Source organism: Salmo trutta, chromosome 26, assembly GCF_901001165.1.
Source record: "Salmo trutta chromosome 26, fSalTru1.1, whole genome shotgun sequence".
NCBI classification, from domain to species: Eukaryota; Metazoa; Chordata; class Actinopteri; order Salmoniformes; family Salmonidae; genus Salmo; species Salmo trutta.
The window spans coordinates 9,724,061-9,740,777 of record NC_042982.1 but is presented as its reverse complement, the minus strand read 5'-3'; the positions used below and the strand labels follow the sequence as shown (position 1 = coordinate 9,740,777).

At 42.3% G+C, this 16,717-nt stretch overlaps 1 protein-coding gene across 2 annotated transcripts in view; it reads right to left on the bottom strand.

The window, feature by feature from the left end:
• The window catches only part of LOC115163050 (glucagon receptor), a 34,631-nt gene extending 21,347 nt beyond the window's left edge, over positions 1–13,284 (bottom strand). For both annotated transcript variants that reach the window (XM_029714642.1, XM_029714643.1), the window contains exon 1: positions 13,043–13,284. The gene's annotated coding sequence lies outside the window, so the exon portion shown is untranslated. The remainder of the gene's footprint in view (positions 1–13,042) is intronic.
• Between the last annotated feature and the right edge of the window lie 3,433 nt (positions 13,285–16,717).

The following is a 16,717-nucleotide window of genomic DNA, read 5'->3' as shown; positions in this document are numbered from 1 at the left end:
ATTAAAATTGATCAATCAGTAAAATTTGGTTTTTGCAAAACCCATTCAGTAATCCAGTACTGACAGAAGTCCCGCCCCAGCGGGAATCCCATGTGGCTTCAGCCCAAGGAAGAAGTGTACCATAGTGGGAGGTGTTCCCAACATTTAGTCTACTGTTTACACTTATGATATCGAATCAATGGAGATTGTCTGGATTATCATCTCATTCAATTTAATAAGTTAAATTGTTGAACAAACCTTAATGTTCTTGCAATCAAATGAGACACTTTTAAACTTCCCATATTAACCTGGATGAAGCAACCTCAGGTTAATTCAAGTTTAATACCCAGGTAGGATTAATCATTGGCATTGATTAATTCATTCAATTTGCTTTTGCAAATTCATTCACATCCAACTTCCACATTACTGGTACAGTACTGATGGTTCGTCAACATCTATAAATAGATTAAACTTGTCTTTGCAGCTTCCAATGAATTCCAAACCCAAACATTGAAAAAAAATAGGAACATTTTTCCTCTAAATTTTTCTAATAATGTGCAAGCTACCAAAGGAGGTGGTCACCACTCCTCCACTAATTAGTGAATCTCAACCCATAAAAGGATTGATCTCTGACCTCAGCAGCGAAACCAACCCTAATTATGCCATTAGTGAAAAATCAGCCGAAATTGCGAACGCTGTCCAAAATCAACCATCAAACACAGGCTTTGTGACGGTTCTCTCCACTTTAGCACTTATGTATCGCCATCAAAGGTTGGTATCGATCCAATACCACAGTGCACAGCTGAAGCACGTGCAAGACATGGCTAACATGAGGGCACAGGTGGAGAGAACTGAGTAACTATTGACAAAAGCAGGAAATGAAAACATTCTGCTAGTCAAGGAACTGCGTTTGAAATCGGAACAATTAAAAGTAATTGCAAATACTTATGATGATGAACGAGCACAAGCTCTTCAACAAAATCATATGCTACAGGAACAACTCGATTTAGCCAAAACTAAATACGATGATGTCCACGCCAAACTAGATAAATCTGAAGAGTTATCTACAAACAGGAGCACTCAACTTGACAACATACATGCTGTTTTGTTGATTGTTACTCAAAATAACACGGTGCTCCTCAAAGCGCTGCAGACCAAAGACGATCAGTTAATGAACACAGTGACAAAGTTGGATGATAAATCAGCAGAACTTATTGAAGTCGCTGACCAATTGAATGATGAGAGAACTCAGGTGATGAGGATGGAAATATTGATTTCTAAGCAAGCAGAGGAAATCTCATCACTGAATCTCTCGCTCCGTACTCGAGACCTCTATCTGCAAACCATGACAGATAAGTTTGAGACCGAAAGGAGCAGGTGTGACACTCACGTGTCCAAAATTGGTACTCTAAGCGCTCAAGTGGACTCTGCAATGCAGCAGAAGACCACCCTTAGGTACCATCTGGAGGAAGTCCAGAATGGTCACGCTCTACAGCATGACTACCCATCCAAGCAACCGGAGTCCGGTACTCAAAGGAGTGAAGATGATAGGTTTCAGACATTGCCTCCATCATGTGTCCCTCAGTCTTCTCCTCTTGGCCATTCGGCACTGAGTAACATGGAGCCTCTTGGCCAACAAAGCCAAAGCTTGGCTTCTCCTCTTGGCCTGTCGGCTCCAATTTCTCCACAGGATGAGGCCAATCCTCTCCGCCCGCTTGGTGCGGAATACCTTGACAAACTCGTCAAGAATTTCCCCACCTTTGACCCCGTTCCAGGTCAGCCAAACGATACTGAGACGTTCCTAGCTGACATAGAGGACGCGTTGGGTGGCTACCCGAACGCTACGGGTTCTGACAGGGTTTACCTGTTGAAGCGAACGTCGAATAGACACGTGACGAGGTTCATTCGCCTACAACAGCAACACGTGCTAAATGACTACGCTAAACTTGCCACAGCTTTGAAATTAGAATTCAGTGGTTCTGCGACTCGCAAACACGATAGCTCACTGGCTAACACGGTCAAACAAGCTCGGAACGAACACCCACAAGCTTTCTATCATAGGCTTCGTTCAGCTTACTTTGGCCTACTCACGGAAACAGGAATGGAAGAGCTGTTACCATTCAAACAAATGTTTCTGTCGAACATGTATCCCACCTTCATTACCAACTTGGGCCCTGCAGCCCACGTTGTTTTGCCTATCTTACAACTCAGAGAGCTTGCAAGCACAGCTTTTGAGGCATCAAAAGCTCGCAACGCTAAGAGCCCTGACCACTCGGTTTTGAAGTTTAACCAGGAGCACTCACTCCAGTTAGAAGGTGCATTATCAGGTATTGGAGCGTCGAGAGATGACGCACAACAACAGTTTCTACCACGAAACCATGATTCCAATAACCTCCGCGGTCGAAATAACTGTAAAGTACGTAGCCATCAACATGACTACCGCTACAATCGACCCGTTCGCTACGTTCCTGCACCCAACCCACAAAAAGTGTCAGAGCACAAGGGTAACAAAGGGTTGAAGGACGATCAAAACGTAGACCAATGTTCTCCAGAAGTCCCACTATGGGAAGAACTTAAGCGAGAACAATTTGAGAAAAGGGTAAAAGATAAGTCACAAGGACTAGACGGGGAATTACCGGACACCAGGTCCGCAGGAATTAACACCCATAGCAAGGACGTTACAGTTCAAATTTCTCCCGCTCTCATTCAAGACCCTATCCAGGGCCCGCTTGATCAAGAAACAAGCCCCCGGGCTCTGTCTATAGACTCCGATACAATAGTTGCGAAGATAAAGGTCAACCGCTTCGTTAAAGCCAAGCCCATTCAAAATCGGAAAAGTCAATCTGCTTCCATCTGGAACAGACATGGCACATCACGTCGTTGCGAACGACCACTCCACTTTGTGGGGAATATGTCCACTAACCACGAATCTAAACGGCCATACCTGGAAACAGTCCTGGAGGACTGCTTAGCTTGTCATGCGCTAATTGATTCGGGTGCGACAATATCACTCATCTCTCAAACATTGTTTGATGATCTCAAAAGGGCTTTGAAGCCAACTAAACGTTGGTTAAAAGTGGAACGATGCGACACTACACTTCGAGGGGTCACTCAGACTACCTCGCCTCTCACATTGAGAGTCATGCTGAAACTACACTTCCAGGACGTATCGCTCGTTCACCCTGTGTATGTTACCAGCCTCGAAACTGTAACCCTGCTACTTGGAGCAGACTTGATGGATCGATTACTCCCATTGATGGATTGGAAAACCAACCAGGTATGGTCACAGGCCACAGTGCCTTCTCCACTGACCACACTGTCTTCCCCTAACGCTAGCTGCAACGCAGTCCTTCACGAGGGGTATCTGTCAAATGCACCCCTTGGGAAAAAGACGTGTAGAAACCTCTTGGTGCAGAATCCGATCCAAGGAGATATTACGATATCTCGACACATTCCATCAGCCAATCTGATTGACCATTCTTTTCATGATTTCGAGCCAGCTGTCTCTGTGAATGAGCAACTTCCCTCCTTCTTGCAGTCGTGCAATACGGTAGTAGAGACGAACTTCTCTGGCCCTTCGGACACTTCCGCAAGCACTGCGGCCGTCTCAGCAAGAAAAACATTGATGTGCAGAGTACACTCTGCTTCCGATGATACACCTTCTGCTTTGTTGGGGACTGTCACCCCTTACAATGACACTAATGGCGTCAGTCCAGCAACTGACCCGATGACTCCCACTGGTGAAACACTTTGTGATATCACAGACCGATATCCTCGTCTCAGTTTGCAGGTACTGAAGAGGTCGCCACACGCGGACGCAGTGGTGACTGACAGACCTCGACAGCCACTGAGGGTGTGGAAGCACAAACACCAGGAGATTTGGTTGAAAGGTTACAGCCATTCTCATAATAATGCGGCCACTGACAACTCGTACATAGGGTCCGACCTTTTCGTTTGCGCCTCGGACACCAACACCACCCGCTGGTTAGGGGGTCCCGAGACACAAAGGGGGGGAATAGTAGCCCAGACCCATGATGAGCCTCATCGAGGCCGGTGGGGGGGGTCGAGACTACGGACAACACCGTGCGAGGCCGCCAGAGCATAAATCAAATCTAGTTGTAAACTCCCCTATGAGAACAGTGAGGAGCAGACAGGCCCCTAGACGGGGATTATCTTAGAACACATCTAAGATAGTACTGAGGTGTACCACACTGGTCGTAAAGGAAGTCCAGTGGACTTGTCCACCTCCAAAACAAAAGGCAACAATAATCATTCCTTGCCATGTGTAGGTTCAACTACAATACAACTAGTAATATGCTCCAATCATGTGTTCCGGTAGATAATATTTCAGAATAAATCGGTAAGACAACTGGACCCCTTGAATACCAGTACCAATACCACAGTCAGTCCAGCAACACTCAGTAAGAGGATTAGTAACCTCACAAGTTAAATTGCTATTGATAATAGCGACATAGGAGTCACTCAGAGTGCAACACGGGGAAGGGAATCTCCATTGCACTCTTCCAATGGTTAACACATGCCACTAATAAATAGAACCCTCCGTTCAGGAGAAAAGTTATTAGAAGTCATGAACCATGATCACACCACGTACGACTGGTCTAATACTTAGAGTACTTCCGTCGTGAGGTTAGCTCCTCCGTGGATAACATAGCTATGAAATAGACTTCATACCGACCGCCACTACAATAGTGGAAGACACAGTGACTTGTAGAAAAACTACTACAGACTCCCTTGACACCAATTCTGACTGACCTCCAGGCATTGACCTGAAAATTACCTGACTACGTCAGACTCATTCTGAACAAGTTGTAATCTGCCAGGATACTTGGTTTTCTTCCCTTGACATGCGCGATTGTGTAAGCATAAACGCACATGCACAACGGAACATCCAATTAGGATTTATGCTAGGATCACTTCTGTGTGATTAGTTAGGTATTTAGTAAATAAATAATTAAACCCAATTTTGTATTGCTGATTCAACTTGTTAGCCAGGGTTCGTGAAGATAACCAAGAATTTACAACTTTCATGATGAGACTGAAAATAAGATAAGGGTTAATATTGACTGCTATCGATGTAAAATATTACTAAGTATTTTAAGAGTTTATTCGGAAGATAACAGCTCTATAAACGTTCTTCTGTGGTGCCCCGACTTTCTAGTTAATTACATTTACATGATTAGCTTAATCAGGTAATATTAATTACAGAGAAATAATTTTATAAGTTAGCATGTCATATCACTTAATCCGGCATAGCCAAAGACACGACATAACCCAATGCCAAAGAGGAAAGGGTGATTCAATTACAATTTCAACCACACAGGAGGAGCATTGATGGCAAGATACCAGAGGTTGTAGGTCTACAGAGAGTCGGACTATGATACACAGATTCCTCTCTGTCTGCTTTTATAAAACATATCTCCACACAAAGTTCACCAGGGCGGATAACATTCCAAGAGAATGTATACAAAGAATTGGGGAGGACGGGCTTATGGTAACTACTGGAGCGGAATTAGTGGGACGGTATCAAATACATCAAAAACATGGTTTCCATGTGTTTGTTGCCATTCCATTTTCTCCATTCCAGACATTATTATGAGCCATCCTCCCCTCAGCAGCCTACACTGGTATGGATGAAAGAGAACTTCCTCCAGATGAACAGTAGCAAGACTGAGGTTATGCTTATCGGGACACCCAAGCAGGTTGCCAGTGCTGGAAACATCTGCCCTACAATCAATGGCCAGGCCATCCACCTGTCCTCTGTTATCTCCAACTTAGAAGTCAAGTTTGATCCTTCTCTGTCTCTGCTGACATAAAACAAATAGGTAAAACATAATTTTTCCATCTTAAAAATATTGCCTGGGTTATACCATCACTCTTCCAGCCATACGCAGAGACACTCTTCACAACTTCATCTTCGCTCGGATCGACTACGGCAATGTGCGGTTTGGGGGCCTCCAAGCCAAATCACTACAGAGGCTCCAACTAATCCAGATGAGTACTGCCACGGTCCTGACCAGAACCAAGAAGTCAGACCACATCACCCCGATCCTAGCCCAACTCAACCGGCTACCGGTCAACTACAGGATCGACTATAAAATCCTCACGCTTGCATTTAAAGCCTTGATGGATTGAGCCCCATCTATATCAGCGACCTCATCTGAATCAGCGAACCACCTCGTACTCTTCACTCCAGCCACTTTCAAGTCCCCAAGACACGTCTCCGAACTATTGGGGACCAAGACTTCTGCTCCCTTGCCCCTTTTAAAAACAGGCCTTAAAAACCTGTTGGGGATAGGGGGCAGTATTTGCACTGCCGGATAAAAAACGTACCCGATTTAATCTGGTTACTACTCCTGCCCAGTAACTAGAATATGCATATAATTGTTTGATTTGGATAGAAAACACCCTAAAGTTTCTAAAACTGTTTGAATGGTGTCTGTGAGTATAACAGAACTCATATGGCAGGCCAAAACCTGAGAAGATTCCAAACAGGAAGCGCCCTCTCTGACCATTTCTTGGCCTTCTTTGTCATCTCTATCCAAAACAGAGGATCTCTGCTGTAACATGACACTTTCTAAGGCTCCCATAGGCTCTCAGAAGGCGCCAGAACGTTGAATGATGACTCTGCAGTTACTAGCTGAAAAACAGTAGCGCATTTTGTAAGTGGTCGATCTGAGAACAATGAGACGGGCGCGCGCATGCACGTGAAGAGTCCATTTTCTTCTTTGAGTCTTTGAACGAAAACAACTTCTCCCGGTCGGAATATTATCGCTTTTTTACGAGAAAAATCGCATAAAAATTGATTTTAAACAGCGTTTGACATGCTTCGAAGTACGGTAATGGAATATTTTGAATTTTTTTGTCACGATATGCGCCGGTGCGTCACCCTTCGGATAGTGTCTTGAACGCACAAACAAAACGCCGCTATTTGGATATAACTATGTATTATTTGGAACCAAACCAACATTTCTTGTTGAAGTAGAAGACCTGGGAGTGCATTCTGACGAAGAACAGCAAAGGTAATCAAACTTTTCTAATAGTAAATCGGAGTTTGGTGAGTACCACACTTGGTGGGTGTCAAAATAGCTAGCCTGTGATGGCCGGGCTATCTACTCAGAATATTGCAAAATGTGCTTTCACCGAAAAGCTATTTTAAAATCGGACACCGCGATTGCATAAAGGAGTTCTGTATCTATAATTCTTAAAATAATTGTTATGTTTTTTGTGAACGTTTATCGTGAGTAATTTAGTAAATTCACCGGAAGTGTTCGGTGGGAATGTTAGTTCTGAACGTCACATGCTAATGTAAAAAGCTGGTTTTTGATATAAATATGAACTTGATAGAACAAAACATGCATGTATTGTATAACATAATGTCCTAGGTGTGTCATCTGATGAAGATCATCAAAGGTTAGTGCTGCATTTAGCTGTCTTCTGGGTTTTTGTGACATTATATGCTAGCTTGAAAAATGGGTGTCTGATTATTTCTGGCTGGGTACTCTGCTGACATAATCTAATGTTTTGCTTTCGTTGTAAAGCCTTTTTGAAATCGGACAGTGTGGTTAGATTAACGAGAGTCTTGTCTTTAAAATTGTGTAAAATAGTCATATGTTTGAGAAATTGAATTGAAGTATTTGTATTTCGCGCCACGGGATTCCACTGGCTGTTGACTAGGGTGGGACGCAAACGTCCCACCTAGCCCAGAGAGGTTAAAACCCACTTTAAAACTCACTTCTACAGACTATTTTTATAGTCCCAATCCATAATCTATTTAGCACTAGCACACCATCTCTATTTTACTTGCCTTGATTGTAAATGTGTTGTTTTTATTGTATACAATTGTAAAAAAAAAAGATAACTTTCTAATTAAAAGCGCTATACAAATTACATGTATTATTATTATGCACGCACGAACACACACACACACACACTTGCTTGTCACCACCCCCACCAGGTGTCTCCCATCTCCCCTCATTATCCCCTGTGTATTTATACCTGTGTTCTCTGTTTGTCTGTTGCCAGTTCGTTTTGTTCATAGAACCTACCAGCATTTTCCCCCTTGCTCCTGTCTTGTCTAAGTTCCTGTTTTCTAGTTTTTCCCGGCTTTGACCCCTTCTGCCTGTCCTGACCCTGAGCCTGCCTGCTTGTCGTCCTGCACCTTTGCCCCTGTTGTTGTAATAAACATTGTTACTTCGACACAGTCTGCATCTGGGTCTTACCTTGAAATGTGATAATAATGATAAAACAAACAATAGCAATGTCTGACATCTCATAACAGATAGGTTACATTAGGATCCTTCCCTGATAAGTCCTGAGGCAACCACATTGCCAAATAAAAGAGGAAGGCATCATTAAATTCCCATGTTTATTTTTCTCTGTCCTGAAGGCTTGATGATAGGCAGATGTTTCCTCATAAGTGGGCCTTAGTCCTTTTAATTAGTACTCAAACACATGACATGGCAGCCATGACTTGGCAAGACAGTTAATTAATCATTAAGCAGACATTCCCTGGGAGTACCTTAGGCTGTAGAAACCATAGATCAGTAAATTCAAAGGTGAAATATGGAGGACTGAGTAAACATGATAAGAAATGTTTCCCTATAAATGCAATAGCCTGCCTACTGTCAACAGAACAAACAGGACTTCCCCTACTCTGTCGAGACCAAAGACTCATATCAAAGAAGAATCTAACATGAACAATTGGCGCGGCAAGAAAAGAGGTAATAAGAGAGACAGTACATTCATGAGAACTCCATAGCTTCTAAACACAAGCTTGGACTTCTGGAGCTCTGTGTGTTGCTTCACATCCCAATATCGTCCTTAATAGGGTAAAGAGATTCAGATCTCATACTTGCACTAATACCTCAGATTCCCTCTCTACACGACGCAGATAAGAAAAGCTCTATGCGCTGTTTGCCTTCAGCCCGGCTGCAGCAGGGCTATGCCTTGGCACATCCTCGATAGAGGAGGATTAGAAACAAACCAAACCCCTCAGGCCATTTAGAGGTCTACCTAAGTTAGAGGGTGAAGGAAAGGAGGGGATAACTGTTTGTGGGGTTCCCATGTACTGTAGAAGTGCCAACAGAAAGACCTGCAACAATAGCATTCCAATTAAGGTATTCCCTTCAAATGGAGACGCGAATGTTCCATAGTGAATAACAGGATTGGGTGTTTAAAGCGAGCTTTTCAGTTTTTGTTGTTGTCTGTTGTCTTATTGTTTTTGTTGATGTCTATGCCGGGTGTTGCCTCATAAGATGTTCATAGATGCTTTACGTATGCTTATCTGACTGAAAGTTGGTGTTACTGGCCTTTATCCTGCCACGATCAACTTTCTGTACAACTTAGGGACTCCATAGACTTCAGCTAATTCATGCTGACCTCATTGACCAAATTGGATTTATTGGACCTGAGTGCTTGATCAGATCATGGGTATGACTGAATGAAAGGTTATACTGCATGCGTAATTTAAATTAGGAAAGTAATCAACTAACCACCCACAACATGCTTGTGTTGTTTACTTGTATTTCCAAGATGGCAAACAAGATAAAAAGGAAATCTCCCTTAGAGACTTTTCCCCGTCTTGATGTCGGTACATAAACACTATTCATTACGGAAAATCACAAACAAATCATTAAAAACATGTTTGGAAGATCATTGATAATATTCAAGGACAGATACATTTTATAATCTTAAAAAGTAGAAAACCTTGAACACGCATTGACATTCTCCCTAGATTTTACGTGTACATGTTTTAATACAATCTATTAAATTTGTCACGGCTGTCGTAGGAAGGAGAAGAGGACCAAAGTGCAGCGTGTGTGTCGTTCCACATTTTATTTATACTGTGAAACTATGCAATACATAAATATACTGAAAAAAAAAAAAACGTGACGCAGAGAAGAACACATACACAACTCAAAATGAATCACCCACAAAACCCAGGTGGAAAAAACCCTACTTAAGTATGATCTCCAATTAGAGACAACGAGGACCAGCTGCCTCTAATTTGAGATCATCCCAAACAAAACCCCAACATAGAAATACAAAACTAGAACCTAAACATAGAAATAGAAAACATAGGAAAAAAAACCTGTCACGCCCTGACCTACTCTACCATAGAAAATAGCATCTTTCTATGGTCAGGACGTGACAAAATGAAATTAGAAATATTGGAATTTTGGCTCACTGTTAGCACAAATAGGTCAGGACTCAGGACACAATAAGGCAGTGGAAGAATGAAAATCTATTTCATCCAGGTGCAATAGGGCAATGCCACACACACACATACACACACTTTACTTTGTACTTCAGATAACACTATTTTATTTGCTCAAGACATCCATTTTGTATCCGTCTACACTAATTCCGGGGGATTCTCTTTAAAGAAGTTGCAAGCCACTGATGTTTATTTACTTTTATTTTATTTATTTTTTACCACTTTTTCTCCCCAATTTCGTGATATCCAATTGTTAGTTACAGTCTTGTCCCATCGCTGCAACTCCCGTACGGACTCGTGAGAGGCAAAGGTTGAGAGCCTTGCATCCTCCGAAACACGACCCCGCCAAGCTGCACTACTTCTTGACACACTGCTCGCTTAACCCAGAAGCCAGCCGCACCAATGTGTCATCGGGAAACATCTTACAGCTGGCGACCAAAGTCAGCGTGCATGCGCCCGGCCGCCACAAGGAGTCGCTAGAGCGCAATTAGACAAGGACAGTCCAGCCAGCCAAACCCTCCCCTAACCCGGACGACGCTGGGCCTGTTGTGCGCCGCCTCATGATCGAATCCGGATCGGTAGTGACGCCTCTAGCACTCGGGAGGCCCCAAGCCACTGATGTTTGCCAAGCGAACCAAAGCATTACAGTAATGTACTCATGGACTCCTTGTAAAGTATAGGAGCTGTGGCATATCCCAGCAACCAGATGCCCCTGCTGGTATGAAATTCCTTTGCTCTAAACCGTGAACCCCTTGGCACCACATTCATGGAGCGCCTGATGTCACAACCCCGTCATTCTGAGTGGTGTCAGGTGGGTGGGCCAGTACATTGACAGACACACGACACAACTGTTTGTGCCTCTAACAGAGGAGCACACAGAGCCATTAGGTGCCAGCCCAATTAACACTGACACCCCCGACAGAAAGAGCTCTCATTTTACATAACAGGACTGTTACTACAACTGGCGTCCGTGATCCTCTCTCTCAGAGTGAGAAAGACAGAGAGAGTGTGTTTGAGAGAGACAGGTATGGAGAGTCAGTATATGTGCATGTGATTTGCTCAGTTGATGTGTGTCTGTGTAGCCTGTGGTGATCTCTGTGAATATGAACACATCAAGATTTCCAAGTACCGTAAAAATTTGTGTATATGCACTGCACGTAACAACCTTCTGACAGCACCTGCTACCAAAGAAGAAGCAATGAGCCATGCTGAGCTGTTACCCAGTGCTTTGTTCTCACATGTTCAAAAAGTAAAAGTACTATCATCTTGCTTGCATGCTTTACCAGTAAGAGGCAGTGGTAGTGAGGTGATTGTGTTTGGGGATGATGTTAAGGAAACAGCACTGGTCTAAAAAATAATGAACAGTACTGTATGTTGCAGCATGACAATGGAAGCCAAGGTTTGTGTTGCATAAACCCCCTACCACTAACAGGAGGGTGGAGAGCAGAGGGTGAAGGAAAACACATGTAACAGTCCATCAAAACTGTCATTCAGCCAAATCTGTGATTGCCTATCAGCAATGTACTGTACGGACACTTTACTCCGAACTAACATCTCTAAACATAAATCATAGTGATCATAACAACTAATCTAAGCAAAATGATGCAAGTCAGTGACCAGTTGTCTTTTGTCAGGAATTCATCATTGCCTCTTGAAGAAGAATTCACCTGTAGATATGAACTTCTTGCAGCTACTTGCTATAACAACTTGGATAACCAGTTTCGAACACATCACATAACTAAATCTGTAATTAACTCTTATTTTAAAAAAAATTGAGGTCATGTGTTGAATAACCCCTGAACTCACCTCAAACCTCAACAAAAGAGCAATAATGTTTTATACGCTTTCTCGTAAAACGCCCCGGAGGTTTCCGTTGTTTGTTGCTTTCAAAGATCTTCTCCACATTCAAAGCTTGTTCACCACGCCACACAAATAATTGTACAGTCTATGACAGCAAATAGGTGAAACCACACGCGGGCCTCAAACCAAAGACATTTCAGCTTTTTTGTTCAACCAATACATTTAACGGTTAAAAAAAATGACACCAGACTAACGCCTTCCAATTATTCTGCACTTGAGCTGTCAATAGCAAAGTCATGGGTAGAGAGCGCAAGCTGTGCGCAAGGCACAGAGATGAAGCCTACCCGCAGCCGGCATGCACAACCATGATTTGTTATTTCCAAAGTATCAACTTTCGACCACTTATCATAATCTTGATGTGACAACAAGCATACTGGCGTTTGAAAACTTGTCATTTTGAAAATGAAACAAAAATGTAACCATCCCATATCAGATAAATAGGTCTAACGGAAAGGAAAACGAAAAATCATAATAAGAAAACGAATAACATGTAGCAATATAAAATATTAAGTGTAACATATACAATACAAAGTATACTCTAATAATATACATATCGCTAGGCCTACTACCCACTAATAATAAGAATAATATAGCCTACAATTTATAATACATTTTCACTGTGATAATGATCAATATATTTTGTAATTAGGTCGAAAATCAATTCCTCCAGGCGCAAGTCTGCTTTCTGATCATGTTAAATAGCATTGCATAAGCCTGGACGCCTGAATTCCCCGAATTGTAATCATGTTACACATAATTGGGCAAATGATGCACAATTATTAGCAAGTGGCTTATGTGCCTCACACTGAGCTAAACCACTTAAAAATAACAATATTTTTTTAGATAACTCGTGCTCAAAAAGTATCTCACGCATTTCTTTATCAATGCAGACTACAAAGTTGCCAATGCAATAGAGACCATTAATAAATACTATCACTGGGATTAATAATGAAAGCAGAATCTTACCGTTCGGGGAATCATTTTTTTTCAGTGAAGGTTAATTGTCTAGATCCCGTGCGCAAGTGAAATGGCCTTTAAACGCCAAATACAGAGCGTATTTCAAAATTACAGGTTTGTAGAGGAATCCATAAAGTTTGTAGGACAGAGGCGCCTCCACCCAGTAGCACTGAGATACATGTGAAGCTTAAAACTACTCTGCAGGGAATTGAACCAAATTAGCATCCGGCTCGCCCACTGTCTGTCGACTGCGCTGTGAGCTCGGAAACACGGGCGAAACACTAAACACTTGGAAAATGATGTCTGTCGCTGACGCTGACGCATTTTCCCATTCCCCGCCACTGTTTCGGTAAAAGATTAAGCGATTTGCCCGGAGAAATTTAAACACACTCAAATGCACAGACCGAGCTATGGATGCAAGGACTGACCATCCATGATATCAAAATGATAGTTTTAACCATGTTTTGAGGCTATACAGTGTTTGTTGACATATACTTTGTTTACAAACATTGAACAAACAAGCTTATAGTTTGGCTTCTGATGGGTTACAACATTTGAACTAAACTCGTGGGCCATTTATACTCGTCAAGAAACAATGAGTTTAGTCTATATCATTCACTTATAATACCATTAGTGGATGTAGTAACTGCAGATTGCCCCTTTAAAGGTACAGCGATGGGTCTAAAGTATTCATTTTCAAAGCAAAACAATTTGGAAACGACCAAATATTTATGTGAAGTATTTTTTTTTATTCAAAGTTTATCAGAGAATGACCCTGGAGAAAAGATATTCAGAGGTCAAAAGAGAAGAATACTGAACTATTTACTGCCTGACTAAACCAGCAATAGTTCAGTGATTATTAACTGTGTAAAATGTGCGTGCCAGAATCGCACTGTTTGTTTAGCAACCTATTGTTTCGATGTTTGTTCATGTTCTCATGCACACTTGACCACACAAAGGTACTGCGACTGTTCCTCCATCAAAACCTATATCTCTCCAATCTCACATGACTGCCCACACTAGACCGAACACACCAGCAACAAACTGGATCAGGGTTACAATGGACAGAGTGCAGGGTTCAATGTCAACCAGTTGGGCGACTTTCCTCACACTCCACCCTCCCATTCTGGGACATACAGGGAGACCTTAGTGTATTGCTAAGGTATTGTATTTATTGTGAAGTTGGCCCTCCACCCCTCATGGTAAAGAAGTGACTAATTTATCCATGAACCTTGCTTGTGAGCATGATATACTAGCACACAACTAGCACGGTCATAACACTCCAAACTAGTAAAAGCTATCAACCTGTACTCTGAGTAATATGAGTAACACCTTCTCTTTATCAATGAGATCATTCTCTATCCATCTGACCTATTGACCTGTGTTCTGTCTATAGCCCTCTACTAAGAAACATGCTTTGTGTGTGACCACCATTATCTCTGACAGCCATTATTTGTCTCAGCACACCTCTGGGAGGACACTGGCTGATTCTCTGATAAGCCGTATCCGTTGTTGTTTTTGAAGTGTGCTTCATTTTGTATAAAAAAGAAGAAAAAAATCACCTTTATTTAACCAGGTAGGCAAGTTGAGAACAAGTTCTCATTTACAATTGCGACCTGGCCAAGATAAAGCAAAGCAGTTCGACACATACAACAACACAAGAGTTACACATGGAGTAAAACAAACATACAGTCAATAATACAGTAGAAAAATAAGTCTATATACAATGTGAGCAAATGAGGTGAGATAAGGGAGGTAAAGGCAAAAAAGGCCATGGTGGCGAAGTAAATACAATATAGCAAGTAAAACACTGGAATGGTAGATTTGCAGTGGAAGAAAGTGCAAAGTAGAAATAGAAATAATGGGGTGCAAAGGAGCTAAATAAATAAATAAATAATACAGTAGGGGAAGAGGTAGTTGTTTGGGCTAAATTATTGATGGGCTATGTACAGGTGCAGTGATCTGTGAGCTGCTCTGACAGTTGGTGCTTAAAGCTAGTGAGGGAGATAAGTGTTTCCAGTTTCAGAGATTTTTGTAGTTCGTTCCAGTCAATTGGCAGCAGAGAACTGGAAGGAGAGACGGCCAAAGGAGGAATTGGCTTTGGGGGTGACCAGAGAGATATACCTGCTGGAGCGCGTGCTACAGGTGGGTGCTGCTACGGTGACCAGTGAGCTGAGATAAGGGGGGCTAAGTGATGGATTGCAGCTGCATGTTCCAGCACCGCTCTGGGGCGTCAACGCTGATTGGGATGTAATGGGAGAGAAGGGAACCCCAGGCAATTACCGTTAACCACCCTGCTAGCTTAGCCCACTGTTGGTTCAATGGTTTGTTTTTCCTCATGGTGAAGAGTTTCATAAGCCATCATTCACCCTGAGCACGAGCCATTCATCGTAAATAAACAGAACTGATGGGGACCTTCACTCACTCCCAAACAGATCATCACCAGGGTCATCCCTAGAGGTGGGTTTGGGGGGGGCTGTTTAATCTCCAGGCATATCGATCAAGGACTGTGTATGTGAAAATGTTCCAAGGAAGTTGTTGACTTTGGGAATTCAATACTCATGCATTTCCCCCCCAATTCCACCAATCCCCTTCCTATACGTACAGAGGCCTCCACATAAATGGTCAAACATGCTACAGTATATGTGTAAAACCATATATTTAAAATATGAGAAATAAGAGCAGCATGGCTATATTGGGAGAGGAAAGGAGAGAGGAAACATTCTCAAAATACCATTTTCATTGGTGGGGTGTGGGAATCAATGTTATGGATGGCACAACAGCAGCATGGCTTACTTCCCAAATCCTCATTCAGCCACCATCTCTAGTTTCAAACAATAGCAACCTTGGGGTGTATCAGGATAAACAGAAACAAACCATTGTAGCAATCCTCAGCACCATGACCATCACAAGACAAAAGGAACCTACAGTACCAGATCGTGCTGCAGCACAAGGGAAAAGACAGTCAACAGAAGTCAGACCTGATTTACAGACCCTCATAAACATCTGAACATCACTCCAAGGGAACCAATGCATCAGAATTTAGAAGGTTCACCCAGGTCAGAAGAGAGCTGTCAAATTCTTACTTTACAGATGTAAGGAGAAAGGGAAGGGGGAAAAGAAGGAAGGGAATATTGGTAGGTAGCTCGAGATAAATAAGGAGAGGATTACGATATTATGTACACAGAGAGTTGGATACTGTGATATCGAGTGGGTTATGCATGTTGAAGAAACAAGACCTTCAACAGCAGTCGGAGAGACTATGGTGGCTAAGTCTCTGCCTAAACACACTGTAACAATGGCAGCCCACAGAAGCCCTCTAGGCACAATGCTCAGGTTCAAGCATTTCACAAGATCAAATCAAATCAAATTGTATTGGTCACATACACATGGTTAGCAGATGTTAATGCGAGTGTAGCGAAATGCTTGTGCTTCTAGTTCCGACAGTGCAGTAATATCTAACAAGTAATCTAACAAATTCACAATGACTACCTTATACACACAAATGTAAAGGGATGAATAAGAATATGTACCTATAAATATATGGATGAGCGATGGCTGTGCGGCATAGGCAAGATGCAGTAGATGGTATAAAATACAGTATATACATATGAATGAGTAATGTATGATATGTAGACATTATCAAAGTGCTGTTATTTAAAGTGAGTAGTGATACCTTTATTA